Source organism: Erithacus rubecula (assembly GCF_903797595.1).
Source record: "Erithacus rubecula genome assembly, chromosome: 14".
NCBI classification, from domain to species: domain Eukaryota; kingdom Metazoa; phylum Chordata; class Aves; order Passeriformes; family Muscicapidae; genus Erithacus; species Erithacus rubecula.
In genome coordinates, this window is record NC_136666.1 from 3035632 (window position 1) to 3050928 (window position 15297).

General features: G+C 47.6%; 2 protein-coding genes across 5 annotated transcripts in view; one reads left to right on the top strand and one right to left on the bottom strand.

The window, feature by feature from the left end:
* Positions 1-9957, bottom strand: part of CSNK1G1 (casein kinase 1 gamma 1) — a 93231-nt gene extending 83274 nt beyond the window's left edge. For both annotated transcript variants that reach the window (XM_079317949.1, XM_079317948.1), the window contains exon 1: positions 9799-9957. The gene's annotated coding sequence lies outside the window, so the exon portion shown is untranslated. The remainder of the gene's footprint in view (positions 1-9798) is intronic.
* SNX22 (sorting nexin 22) overlaps positions 1-15297 on the top strand; it is a 192650-nt gene that overhangs the window by 90416 nt on the left and 86937 nt on the right. The gene's annotated exons all lie outside the window — the stretch shown is intronic.

Here is a 15297-nt window from a genome sequence, read left to right on the forward strand (position 1 = left end):
CCTCATTATGCTTGCAGGTTGAATAATGCATTTAATTAGAAACAACTTCAACAAGAAGTTGCTGAAGTTTAACATGGAGGATCAGTCTCACTTCACACAAAGAGCAAACCCACACGAGGAAGCACACAGCAGAACTGGCCACCTCTGTGCAACATCTCACACACTCTACAAACTTCTCCCAGAAGCTGAAGAGCTATTTTGCACAGATAAGATTCATGTTATCTTGAAGGCAAACATTACATTTCCCACAATTTGGAAATTGCATCTGTATGATGCTGCTTTGATTCAACTTTCAAGCCCTCATCTTCAGTGTAGCTGTCAATTAGAAATGTTTGTTACCAAGCAATCTACTCTGTGCACCACATTGTGTCTGTCTCCTTTGAAGCCATTGGTGAGCATGGCTTTGTAGCAGTAGATCACTTGTGAACCTTTTGCACTGCACTCAGATCTGGAGTCAATTCCTGGCAACAGCCACACTGGAAGTGTTGGCCAATGACAAACACAAAAAGCTGTTTGGCATCATTGAGCCTCAAAGCTCTGTCCACCACACAAAACCAGGGATTACATGTTGAGAGAGATACAAGTAGAAAATCCTTTCAGCACAAGGTCATACCAAGCTTGCTGGAAGACTAAATTTAGCCACCTGTGCCTCAGGCAAGTCTGTTAGTTATGGGAAGCTCAGATACTCAGGGCTGGTTTACTCAAATGTCCAAACTACTATGTTCAGAGTCAGCAGGAGGAGCTCAAGAAGATTTAACAGATGGGGTATCAGCACAATTATATTTTGGAACACCCCATTAGCCAGTACATTTCCTCCTCTACCTCACCTCACACAACAATTCTAACAGCCACACAAGAGCAGATAGACAAGGGATTATTCCAAGCTTTTGAAAATGTTAGCAGAAGCTGAATGAACAGTTTGTGAAGACAAGCCTCAGTTTACCAAAAAGTATCTTGGGCAACAGTTTTGTCAAGCATTTAATAATTTTCCAAGCCAAAGAGGCAGGGGTGGCCCAGCTTCTTCAACTGTGTTAGGTCCTAGGATCAGTATCAGCCATGAGCACAGAAGGAGCACAGCAGTCAACTGAAGTTTGATGTCCAGGATCACTGCAACAATCTGCCAGTCAGAAAAAACAAGTTAAAGAATCTGGTTTCAAGACACCACTGTAGAACTTCTAAACTATCTGCCTCAGCCCTATAGGCCTTCAGAGATGCTCAAGAACCTATTTTGATGCCTGAAACTCAAACAGGAGCATTAGCTCAAGCATGCAAAGCCAGGATTACTAAGATGACTGCACCAAGTCCGACCAGGCACAAGATTTCCTGCATTAGATGCTGTGTATGGTCCAAAAGGCATCTGGAAGTCACACTCCATCCCCTAATGCCTCTGCAAACAGATGGTGCCACAGAGGGATATATGAACATCCAACAGCCACCCTGCACATCACTCTCCTACCAAACCTGTCCCTGCAGAGGCCCCAGCCAGGAGGATACCATGACCCCAGCCAAAACCTGGAGCTATCACCACAGCAGCCAAGTTTCCCCCAAATGTGTCTTCAATCACATTGTCTCCTTAAAGTTGAAGCCCCAGGAAGAACAAAACAAGTGGTTCCAAAACATCCTGTTCCCAGTCATGGATCTTGACAGGCAAAGGCATTCTGGCATACCCAGTAACTCCTTAGAAGGGATAAAAACCACCAAGTACCAGTGCAGTACCCAGCAAATCCACACAAAACTAAAGAGTTGTGAAATGTGTTGGAGCCTAAATAGCAGTCTTGGATTTTAATCACAGAATTCCAGGGATTTGAGCAGCAGTACTCCCCCCAGAGATGCCACTGCAGCCCAGCAATGATTTACCACACTGGCACTGCAGCTATCACAACTCAAGCTGAAGCCTCAGTGCTGCCAACACTGCACAGAACCAGTCAAAACCTTTCCAAAGAAAGGAAGCTGGGGAGCAGTACCAGATGCCAAAGTGGCTAGAGGCCTAATGTCAGCTGCAGGATGATAATTTGGAGAACCTGAGGGCTCCAAAGCATTCAACCCAGCACTGAAGGCAAGGCAGCTGAGGTAGGCATGGCCAGAAAAATGAGAGAGCAACTAGGGAGTGAAAGTTATTCAGGGTGGGGAAGAACCATAAAATCACAGACTGATTTGGGTTGGAATGGACATGAAAGATCACCTTGTCCCACCTCCTGCCACGGGCAGGGACACCCTCCACTAGGACTAGGTTGCTCCAAGCCCCATCCAACATGGCCTTGAAGACTTCCAAGAACCTCTCTACCTGGAGGAATGAAACACAGCAGGTATTTTGGAAGTGTTCATTTCCATCTAAGAAGTTACTTAAAGCACGTGCTGCCTCAGTCCCTTCCTGCAGCACAAAGCTGTGACCTGCCAAAATTTGACAACAAGAATGAGTTGGCATGAAACTCCTAAAGGCAAGACCTTTGAAGTCTAACCTGGACTTGAAAAGAGACAACTACAAAGCCTGTAAAACCTCTGCTTCATTAAAATAAGATGTTAAAGGTTCTTAAATTTCATTTGCTCATTGCAACTTGTTCTTTTAAGATCTATGAAATAAAAATAAGCTGCAGAAATGAAACTGGCCTTGTGTGTTACAAAGGAAGACAGTTACAAGGTAACTAAGGACAGTGGAGATCAGGCAGGATGGGATTGCTGCACAATGAATGAAGCAGCTTGTTCCAACCTTGACAAGAGTCAAACTCTTCCATTACTTGCCAGAATTGTCACCCTGGATGAACAATACTAAAGCTGTATTTTAGAGAACTTCCTCTCTAGACCCCAACAAACAGCAGTCAAATCTGGAAGAAATTTTGAGTGATGAGGAATGAAAGCTCAAAGATCCAGCAAGTCTGAGAGACATCAAACCACTACTCTTCCAAAACTGCCCTAAAAAATTTTATATAAAAGAAGTAACATTAATGGCTGGGCTCAATGATCTTAAAGGTGATGCCAACCTGAACAAGTCAATGAGTCTATGGTCAATGTATATACCCATCCTTGCCAAGTGCAGGACTAGACAGATGCAGACAGACTTCCTGTGCTCATTTTTCTTCTTGTGAGCTCTCCATTAATGTGAAGGACAGCAACTGAAATGATCTGAATCTATCCTCTGACTTGTAACTCAGAAATGAATGTGCAAAACACAGGAACACTGAGTTTGGCTTCTACAAACAAGATATTACCTGTGGCAGGGCCTCACCACCCTCACAGAGAATTTCTTCCCAATATCAAATCTAACCCTGACCTCTGGCAATGGGAAACTACTCTGCCCTGTCCTGGCACTCCAGGCTCTTGTCCCAACTCCCTCTTCAGTTCTCTTAGGGCCTTCTTCAGGCACTGGCAGGGGCTCTGAGGTTTCCCCAGAGCCTCCTCTTCTGCAGGTGAGCACCCCCAGCCCTCCAAAGCAGGATCCAGCCCTTGGCCTCCTCTGGACTGGCTCCAGCAGCTCCATCTCCTGATGTCTGATCCCAGAGCTGGAGGCAGATCTGTAGGTGGGGTCTCACCTGAGCAGGGCAGAGGGACAGAATCCCAACCCCCCCAGCCCACTGCCCACATTATGGAATCAGCCCAGGGCATGGCAGGGGTTAAACCATGAACTGAGCTCTGCAGCAAATCAATAAGATGGAAGAGAGCATCTTTTCTAACATAAAATAAACAGCTCCAGGAAACACATCAGAGAGGTCAGCTTCACAGAGTTCAAACAGGTTTCTCCTACAACTTGATTAAACTACCTTTGGCATTGACACAGCAATTCCTTGTGGGCTGGGAAAAAGGAATAGCTCTGTAGGAGGCAGGTATTTCAGAGCTTTCTTAACCTCAGCACAAACTGCATGAACTCCCCAGGCTTTATCACTGGACATTAAAACACAGGATAGCAGCTACTCAGGATATTTAATAAATGATGTGGCCTCCTCTAATGCACCACAGACAATGTGGCCATCTCATCTAAGAGCTACAGAGACACAATGACCTCAGAAAAAAAAGATTTGGGACTGCAGAGAAACCTTCACGTATTTGTAAACAGCCACAATATTCCCAGCCTAAAGGAATGTCACAATATAACCATAAGAAGGGGAAAAAAATAAAGAAAAAAAGAGGAAAAAAATAAGAGCAGGACGGCAGAGGCAGACAGGAAAACAATTTTCCCATATCCCCAGTGAATATCCCCAATTCCTGAACTAAATGCTCAGAGCAGCAAATCCAAGCTATTCAATTGTCTTCCACAACACACAAACTGTCAGGCTGATCTTGAGAGTGGAATCACTGTCAACTTTTCAGGCTGTTAAGCTGCTCTCCAGAAGAGATTTGCTCAAAGATGAGCAAAGCAAACCAGAAGATTCAGACAGGTAAAAGACACCTATCCATTGCAGGAGATGGGCTGCTCCAAAAGGATCTGACAAGAAGGAAGAACATACTAAAAGCCAGGAGAAAATTATGATTTCAGCCCTACTGAGTTTCATTGTTGCTTCTGCCAATTTCTAAGGGAAAAAAAGGATTGTTTAAAAGGTAGGGAGAGCCTGATGAACCAGAAATTAAATGAGCCATTTAACAAAGAGTTCAAATACCTCCTCCCTCAAATAAAAAACAAAAGTCAGGGGGTGCAGGGTGTTAATGTGGAACATAGAGTACAACAATTCTGAAATTTTACCACTTCATAGAACCCCAGAATGGGCTGAGTTGGAAGGATTTTAAAGCCTGTCCTGTTCCATCCCCCTGTCATGGGCAGGGACATCTTCCACAGCACCATGGCAGTGCCCCCTGCAATCAAAATCAAAGGCTCCTCTCACATTGCAGAAGAGGAGTAGAGAAAGCCAGCAGATCCAGAGAAGAGTGTATCTGAGGAGGATGCATCTTTGGGGGGAAAGAAGGTGATTCATAAGATCCTCATCTCCTCAAGAACTCCTACAGATGGGACAAGAATTAGCCATGTGAAAATCCACAGCTAGAACAAAAAAAATCAACACAGTGCAAGTCAGATAGACAAAAACAAGGGTCAGGAGCATTTCTTCACAAATGCTGGAAGTCTAAAAGTATGATGAAAAAACTCAAATGTCTGGCTTGCAAGTGGTCATAGCAAGTTCATTCAAAACACAGTAGAGAGCAGAGGAGCCACCAGACATTAAAAAAACACAAGAACCAAGCAAACATTTAGAGGACCTAAGCTGACACCACCATTTGAGCAACTCAAGTTTTTTGTGCTAACAAGAAATCCCCTGTAAATCAGAATTACAAGTTTAAACCAGAAAATCAGAGCCTCAGACATGGAGCAGCAGCTGTCACACTGTCACCAGTGGGCTGCACAAGCAGGACACACAGTGTTAAACAGGCTCCACGTCCCTTCATGTCACCAGAGCAAATGCCAGCTCAGTGTGTGACACCAGGAGCAAGTTCTTTAACAGCAAAAAGTGATTCTCTCCAGGACAGGATGAGAGAAGCAGCAACTCATAGAACTATGGAATATTTGGATGGGAAGGGACCTTAAAGCTCAGCTTGTTCCACCCCCTGCCATGGACAAGGATGCTTTTCACAATGCCAGGGTGCCCCAAATCCTGCTCAACCTGGCCTTGGACACTTCCAGGGATGGGGCAGCCACAGCTTCTCTGGGCAGCCTGTGCCAGGCCTTCACCACCCTCACAGAAAAGAATTTAATCTTAACATCCAATCTAAACTAATTCCTACCTTCACCTTGGAAGGCAGTTGGAATATTGGTGTGAGCCCTACAGTGTGACCTGACCAAGTAATCAAAGCCAACCCATCTGTACAGCAAGCTAAATGTCCAAGAAGGAAACAAAATCTAAATTTATAAGCTTTTAGTAAGACAAAAAAAAAAAAGGTTAGAAGCCACATGATCTATTATTGCATTAATGAATCATCAGACAACATCCCCCAAAAATTAAAATTGTGTTTTATACATACTCTGCTGAGCTTGGCCATCCCCTCTCTCCCTGCTTGACCCCAGAAATAAGGCTTTTGGTGGCAAAACATGATGAGGTGACAGCAACAGCCTCACTTTACCCCAAAGTCACACAGCAGGAAATGTGGGGATGCCCTTGATTAAAGCTGGTACCTGCAAGTCTCTTGGCCCAGCTTTCAGAGAAGGATTCAGCAGCATCTGGACCACCCCAGCCCAGGCAGCCATGCTGGGCAAACCAGAGCTGGCCTAAAGACCAGCCTAAATTGCTGCAGGGCTAATTACACTGTACAAAATGATGTTTCAGGAGTCAGGGCTGCTGTCATTTTTAGACCTTCTTCCTTCTGCAGTGGACAGAGCACATCAAGGGAAAAGCAGCTGATACACTCCATTGGAAAAAAGCAAGAATACTACATGGCAGAATCCATCAAAGCTCTCTGGAAAGTAAAACTATGGGATAAAAGAAAAATCCTTCATGTACATAAATAACTGGTCCGTTTTGCAGCAGAAGGGGCTCACCAAAGGATTCTGCTTTACACTGAGCTGTGTTACTAAGATGACAACATTTGCTACTCTGAATAATTCAGGATGAGAAGTAAATAAGAGCCATGACTCCAAGGAATTGCAGTAAAATCTCATGATATGAGTGGGTGATACAATTCACAGAGCAGCACATCAGGAACAACCACCCTAACATCAACTTCAAGAAACATGACAGACTGAACTGAAGCCAACCCTAAGAAGCAGGACTAAGAAAAGTATTCCACAAAAACCATGGCTTCATGATTTTAAGATCACTAATGAACAAGCACAACATTTGTAATTACAGAGACTGTAATATAGGATAAAATACCTCTAAAGAGGTACCTGCACCATAAATATAACCCAACACATCTGTCAACATCCCCTGTTGTCCTGTGCCCCACCCCTCCTGCCTTACCTGAAGCAGAGCTGGCAATGACATGAAAAAAAAGTAGAGTCACAAAAGGTCTAAATATATGTGCACAATTCAGCAACGAAACTACTAGGAATGGAAAAAGTATTTTCCTAAAATCATGAATATCGTGGAGAGAAGTGTGAAAGCTCCTAATTTCAACACCTGGCTCAGGGAGGTCATGAACTGTTGGAGAGAGAAAAATAAAGTACTGTTTCCCTGGATTATATCTGCTGTGTTTGTGTTCTCCCCTCCCCAGGCATCTGCTTCTGGTTACGAGTGAGCAGGATACCAGGCCAGATGGATTCCTGGTCTCATCTGGTAGCACTTTTTAAGGCATTACACAGGATTTAATCTGTTAACCTGAAAATACACAGTGGCTGATTGCTTCCTAAGAGCTGGAAAAGGGAGCAGTGTCAGAGCAGGGAAAGCAGCAAGTGGCTGTGGACTAGGATGGACTCAGGATCTTGCCCAGTTGAAAACACCCCTCACAGCACAGTTCTGAATCTGCCAGAATAATTTCCATTGGTGACTCTGGCACAGAAAAGCAAGTTGTTGCCAATACAGAGAACCAGAACAGCATGAAAACTCCTATGGAAGAGCCAGATATATGGGCTGGAAAGAGGCAAGCTCACTTATGAACTGGAAAGCTTTTTAATTCAAGGAAAAAGAAAGACAGGATATTAGCTTGTTTCCATGACCTGTGAGCCACCAACCTGTCTTAGACATGAAGGATACCAGCACAGAAGGATTCTCCATGGCACATCCCAGCATCCCAGAGAGCCTCCCCTGCTCCCCCATCAGGGATTAGCTTTGAGCAAACACGTGCAGGGAAGAGAGAACATGGACAGAGTGACTGTGTGGTTTGAAAATGAGGAGCCAGCAGCTGGGCCAAGACCACTAACAGAGAGAAGAGCTGATTTAGAGGAAGCAACTCTGGCATAAACACAGGCAGGTATGTACAGATAAATTTATTGTGAGAACCTGGTGTGGGTTTCCAGCCCTCATGTCCCAAAAACACAGCAAGGAGCCCAAATTGGCCCAAACTTGTGAGGACAGTTGGAAACACACAGTTACAGACTGGCAGAGGAAAGCAGAGAGATGAGACTCCTCTTGCTCACCACCCAGGAGCCCTTAAAGAATAAAAAAGGGCACCAGCCAAGTCTAGGAAAAGTGATTTGAGGGCAGGGACTGTTTAAAGAAACACTTGTATCTGAAAAAAGCTTAGGTGCTTATGCAGGGAGGAAGCATAAAGCCCTGATTTTATCAAGCCAATAGTCTAAAATTTCACTGGAGTCAGCAAGATTTTTGCCAAAAGGCTGGAATATCAGCAGTGCTGGGGTGCTGCTACATGGGCAGCCAACATGGAAACAGAGATTTCCCTGGCACCTCTCACCTGCATCCTCCACTCTTCCTAAGTACATCTGCTTTTTTTTTTTTTTTTAAACTAATAATGGTTTTTTTATTACACACCATGATACTTAAATTCTTTTCTTATCTGGTCACACCTTGCCAGCAGTGACCTTCCCTAAACAAGCACTCCTGGTGATATTTATCATTGGCAGCATCTCCAGCTCATCCCTGACTCCCAGGAGCTCCAGTGTGAGCCCAGCTTCATGTGGAAATAACCAGTGTGCACATCTCTCTGTAACAGCAATGTCATGAAACACAAATTCTCTCATCAGTAACACCTCACCACCCAGGTGGCACTTTCAAAACTTGAGCCACTGGCAAGCATTGAGGAATTCTGCAGCCTGAATCTCTCCAAACTCCTAAATCAAAGGCACTCTTTGTTGTTTTTTTGGGGGTTTTTAATGTGTCTTGGGAAAATGCTGCTAATATTTAGTAAGAGCTTCTCACCAGGAACAAAGTCCATGATTCCCAGTTCAGCCATCATCCTCCCCAACAGAGATTGAGTTACCAACACAGCACTGAACCAGGGATGTAGAGATGGATTAACCTGTGTAAATCACAGCTGGGAAGCTGAGAGAAGGAAAAGGCAGGTCCTGAAAAACTTGGGGAGTATTAGGTCAGTAGTAAAAAAAAAAAAAAAAAAAATCAAGTCTGAGTCCCACCCATGACAGTGGGACTTCAGGCAGGTCACAGTGAGCCCAGAAAGGAGGAATGTAGAAAATGTCACACAGTCAGGCACGGGAGGCAGCTCAACAGAGCCTGGACTCTGCTCAGAAGACTTCCCACGAACAGAGGAGTCACTGTCGAGAAAGGCTAAAGGGGAGTGTTGGTAGCAGTGAGCCATTTGGGAAGGAAGATGCCACCCTCCTGAGGCGGCTGAGGCTGCCCGTGTCTGGAAGGGCCCAGGGGCAGCTTGGACACGGCTTGGAGCAGCATGGTCTGGGGAAAGGTGCCCATGGCAGGGCTGGAATGAGAGGACCTTTGGGATCCTTCCAACTCAAACCATCCCGATTCCACGATCTGGATAAGACAACAAACCCCAACCCTTAGAGTTCCACACCGTGCCAAACAGTAGAAGGAAATACTTTCCAGGCGTGGAGGGGATTTATAACTTCTTCACACAAATACACCGCTGATACACCTCCAGTTACAAAGAGCATTTCGCGTCCTTTGATGGGAACGCCACCAGGTTCAGCAGCTCCCAGGGCACGTTCCTCGGCCGGTCCGCGCCCCGCTCTGCCGGGACGGTCGCTCAGCTCGGACCGCCGCGCTCCCCCACTCAAACCGCGCCGGGCGCCACCGGCCCCGCGCCCCGAATGCGCCCCGCTCCCTCCGCCCACGCCCCGGGGAGAGCCGCGATCCCCTCACCGCGGGCTCCCTCGGGCCGCCCCGCGGCGGCTGCTCCGCCCGCTCGGCCGGAGCCGTTCCCGCCGCACCGGCAGCGCTGCAGCGCCCAGCCCGGGCCGCGAGAAGCGCCCCCCGCCCGCGCCGCGCCGCCCGCGCCGCGCCGCCCTACCTGCCCCGCCGGCGCCGCGCTCCCCGGGCGGGCCGGGCCGCGCTGGGCCGGGCCGGAGCCGCCGCTGCTCTCCCCGCGCCCACCGCAAGCTCCTCCCTCACGGCACTCGACGGCCACGGCCCGACCCGGCAGCGCTCAGCGCCGGCACCGCCCCGCGCGGCTCCGCCCTATGGCCGCTCCGCCCTATGGCCGCTCCGCGCCCGCGCCGCTTCCGGGGCAGCCGGGCCCTGGAAACCGCGTGCCGTTGCCAGGAGGAAGCGGCGGCCCGAACGAGCGGCGGGACCGCGGAATGAGCGGCGGAACGAGCGGGGGAACCGCGGCCACGGCGGCGGAACGAGCGGCGGAACGAGCGGGGGAACCGCGGCCACAGCGGCGGAACGAGCGGCGGAACCGCGGCCACAGCGGCGGAACGAGCGGGGGAAGCGCGGAACGAGCGGCGGGACAGCGGCCACGGTGGGTCCGCTCCCGGCGGGGCTCAGCACCCGCCGAGGCTCGGCATTCATTCATTGGGACTCGGCATCCTCCGGGGCTCAGCACCCACTGGCGTGGTCGCTTCCAGCCCAAACCGTTCCTCGATTCTATGGAAGAGTAGTAGAAACCCACTGGTGTTGTCATCTGGATGCTCTCAGGCTGATTCTGGTGAAGATCTTGGCGTTTTCCGCGTGGATGTTTTAAATTGACACATTCATGGAATCACGGAATACCAGCTGCTCTGGGTTGGAAGGGACCTTAAAGACCACCTCGTTCCTTCCCTGCCACGGCCAGTGACACTTTACACCCAACTGGGTTGCTCATTCCTTGAAAATGGTTAAAAACACTGAGGAAAACCTTCCTCCCTGGTTTGCAGGCCTCCAGCCTGGGGACAATCCCATTATCCATCCACATACACAACAGCCTGGCAGCATATGGACCCTACCAAGGATGAACCACAGGTTTATTTGGAAAACGTGTTCAGACCCAGAATTTAGGCATTAGAATTATTGACTTCCCCTACTACCTTGTAATCCTGAGGCCAAGATTGGAAATTTTTCCTTGATGCAGCAGTTAAACCTGAAAACAAAGCCCAGTTCTAATAAAAATTAACATTTCACTTTAGGTTTTTTCCTTTCTCTTTTTAGAGCTATATGCACTCGGCTGACTCCATATAGGTTTAATAAAGGCTTAATGTTTCTTATTAAACCTTTTAAGTTGTCAATATCAAAAGTAGGATGTCTCAATCCAGCCACCTGAAAAGCCTATCCTGGCAGCACTCTGTCGAACCCTGCCCTAAGCCTCTGCTCCACAATTAGTTTATTTTGCATATTCTTTGTGCTGTTATCTGTGGAAAATAATAACAAAGTGGATATCACAATATTGACAATCTCTTTGATGAAAAGGAGAGGCATTTTTGCGATTTGGCTCCTATTTTTTTCTGCTCTGAACCACCTGGGCACTCCCAAGGATCATTTTAATTGTGAAAAATTATTTATCATCGATTTTAGTCCAAGAAGCTCTTCTACCAAGTCCTATTAAACACGTGGATTCTCATTAGCTCTGTGATAATCCCTTGGGAGTTTATATGAACACCAGCCTGTGTGTTGAATGAAGGAGGGTCAAAACTGACCCAAAAATGTTTGGGGTGGGTGAGGTGCACCCCAGCGGAGGTTCCTTGCCTCCTCATCCTCAGTCCAGACAGGTGAGATCCCAGCCCAGTTCCCAAGCACCTTATTGTGAACAGAAAGGAAACATCCTGCTTTTCTGCTTGCATCTCCGGCTGGGATGAAGCTGCTCGTGGCCGCAGGGCGGCTGGAGCTGGTGGGCAGGACAATTCCCCTTTGTCCGGAGCAGTGGGAAGGACAATGGAGCTCCTGTTGAAGATCAGGCACAGGGAGGCACCGCCCGACACACCAGCATGGGCAGGGGGACCCTGCAGACAGACCTCAGATCCTTCTGAATAATGTCCGAAGGGGAAAAAAACAAAGTAAAAGCAAAAACAAAGCTTGAAAGTGCATGTTTTGGCAGAGAGGGGAGAGCAGAGGAGCAACTACTCAGAGCAAGGTCTCACCCTTCTCTCTTCCAATAGAAACAGCACTGTAACCACTCAGTCCAGAGCAGGAATATACATGAACAGGTTTGGAATTCACCAAAATTAGTAGTGCTCTAGAAGAATTCGAGTGTGTCTCAACATAAGGAGGCAACACCTGAACTCCACAGTGTCCACAGCAGGGAGGCTGCACTCCAAAGACTGGGAATTCAACAATCATGGCTATAAATTGGACATGGTCTGGTAACAGATTTTTTTTTTTTTTTTAAAGCCTTAAAAATCAGAAAAAATTATGAAACCCCCTCATCTGAGGATGAGGTCCTTGAGATTTGGCACTGGATTTCCCATGATGGGGTAAGAGGTCGGCAGCCTGCCAGCTGATGACCCTTTTTCCCTGCCCTCCATCTGCGTCCTCATGGCCCAGACATCTTCTGTCCCCACTGAGCAGCTGCCCCCTGTGCAGCCCTGGCTGCAGGACAGCAGCAGGAGAGCCTCCCTTCCAGCTAAATCCAATAGAAATGTGCTGTCTGTCCTGTTTTGGACATGAGGGGAGAAGGGGGCTGCCAGGGAAAAGCTGAAAGGTGCTGTGGAGCAGCAGCAATTTGTAATTATCCTCATGAGAAGAAGGAAAAGCCTTAGGCTATGGGGATGAGATAGGATGGCATCTGCTACATCACTCTCTCTTGCCCAAACAAAGATAATTTTGCCCCATCAGATTTAAAATTCAATATATTGGCCCTTCAGGAATTCTTATTTCCTAAACACTTCCATCTCCTCTCCTAAACACTTTGTTTGCTCACTTTGCAGCTGCTTTTGGAGCATCCAAGAGCTTCTGCCAAAAAACGTGCCCAGTTGTGCCAGCAGTGAACCCCTGAGCTCTCATCTGTGATGTAGGTACATCCAGAATCCTCTGGGGAAAAGTGGGGGTGCCCTAGCCTGGGTCAAAAGGAGCCCTTGGACCTTTGGGCATGAACAGCAGCCTCAGCTGAGAACAGGTTATTGCTCATTAGTGCTGTCAGGGCTGTCATGTTCTCAAGGTCAGGAGTCAGATAAATAATTTGGACTAGTGAAAGAAAATTCCACATGTTGGGATAGAAATAAAATCTGCTGGGGTGAGTGGGTTGCCCTCACTACCCATCCCTGACTGTCCAGCACTGCTGGGTTTAAGGAAGCCACAGGGATTCAGCCAGTGACACAGCAGGTGATTTTGCTGAAGCCATTTCCTTACCTGGCAAGATAACACAGACTCAGGAAATGAGCAATTCCAGTCTTCCATCCATACATTTATATATTCTCCTCACGTTTCCTAAATAAACTGGTCTGAGGCAGAAGGTGCCTTGTCTGGTCCCTGGCCCAGCCCAGCATTTGTAGCTGAAGATGCTGCTGACATCTATGGTCAGCCTGGGGTACTGGTGTTAAAAGTGTTGGAACCACAGGCAGGATTCAGTTGGAACATATCTTTAAATTCCTCTCAATCCACCCCTGCCATGAACAGGAACACTTTCCACTATCTCAGGGTGCTCTAAGCCCCATCAAACTTAGCCTTGGATACTTGAAAGGATGGGGCAGCCACAGCTTCTCTGGGCAACCTGTGCCAGAGCCTCACCACCCTCACAGGGAAGAATTTGGAAGACATTTCCCCCCCTTCCCCTGATCCTGTCCCTCCAGGCCCTTGTCCCAAGTCCCTCTCCAGCTCTCCTGGTTCCCCTTTAGGCACTGGAAGGGGCTGTCAATGAGTTGTAGTGTTCATATGGATTTAACCAAAATATCATTATTATAGAACAATCCCTTAAAATTACAAGATATTACCTCAGAAGTGATAACTACTCTGAAAATATAAAAGTAACACTGACTGGATTTCCAGCTGATTGTTTCCCTTAGGAGGTTCTCTGGTCCACACCTCTTGCCCTAAGACTGTAGAAATCCCCTTTCATAGGGAAGACCTGTTAGCTGCTGCAACATTACACCCAGTACAGCGATACAGACAATTGATCTGTAAATTAATTTTCAACACTGTGCATGATCCCTCTTTACCACATTAAACTTCACTATTAATTGTATTGTTGGACTGAAGTGCTTCTTGAGATTGATGGAAATCCTTCAGCACAGGTGTCAGCATAGGTGCAGCTCTCTCAGCATTGTAAGACCCACACAGTGCCATTTTAAGATTTTTATTGGAACAATAGCTGGGGAAAAAAACCAACCAGGCAAGATTTTGGACATGGAAATCTCCTACAAGTGTGGTCTTAACTATAAATTTTATTTTGGGTTGTCTGAAGCTCCTGAGCTTTAGCACTCTCTCCCTTTCTGGATTTTTCCCTCATTTTCAGAAAAGCTGGGTGCTATTCCTGTTTCCCTATAGGCTCAGAGATTAGCAGCAGGGACACAGCTGGAGCTAAATCAGCTCCAGCCCCAGGGAGTGTGGGTTGAAGGTCACCACCCTGTACTCCCATCAGGGCAGGAAAGCAGCCAAGTAAACACCTTCTTCTGCATTTTGCTCTTATTAAAAACTCAGCCTTAAGACTGCAGGGCCTGATGTAAATATTTGGATTTTATTTGTGCAGAGGGAGCATATTTATTTAATAGAGGCAAAAGCAGTTGCTCCTTAATACCAAGTGCTTCTTTTTGCTGAGGTTCCCAGCAGGGTGGGTGTGTACTGCAGAGGCACATATTGGATCCCAAGCTCCTTCTGTGCACCTCACATCCCTCCACAGCCTCTTGTGTTCCAGCTCCATCAGATTTTATCTGTTTAATGATGTGTGAGAGCAATCCAACACAGGAAGGACATGGAGCTGACATAAGGAAACACCAAAATGTTCAAAGAATACAGCAGTTCTGCTGGGACAAAAGGCTGGGAGAATTGGGATTGTTCAGCCTCGAGAAGAGAAGCTCAGGGTCACCCAACTGGGGCCTTCCAGTGCCTGAAGGAGCCAGCAAGAAACATGGAGAGACTATCTGCAAGGGCCTGGAGTGCCAGGACAAGGGGGAATAGCTTCCCACTACCAGAGGGGAGGGTTAGATGAGATATTGGGAAGGAATTTTTCCCTGTGAAGGTGGTGGGGCCCTGGCACAGGTGTCCCACAGAAGCTGTGGCTGACCCATGCCTGGAAGACCAGGTTGGACAGGGCTTGGAGCACCCTGAGCTAGTAGAAGGTGTCCCTGCCCATGACAGGGGATAGAATGAGATGAGCTTTGAGGCCCCTTCCCACCCAAACCTGAATCTGTGATTCAGGTCTCCATGAGCCATTGCTCCTTGATGAGCAGCTCCTCATCCTTCCCCCTTCCCACCTGGCAGCTGCAGAGCCCTCATGGAGCAGCTGATCATGGATAACAGCTGAGGGGATGCAGGTGATGAGCAGATCTGAGCAGAGTCCAGAGGTGTTTACTGTCTCCCAGGCTTTTTTAGAGGAGAAACAGAGAACTGAGGATACGCTGGTTTGGCAGGTCAAAGGGACAGGAAAGAGCTGCCAACAGTG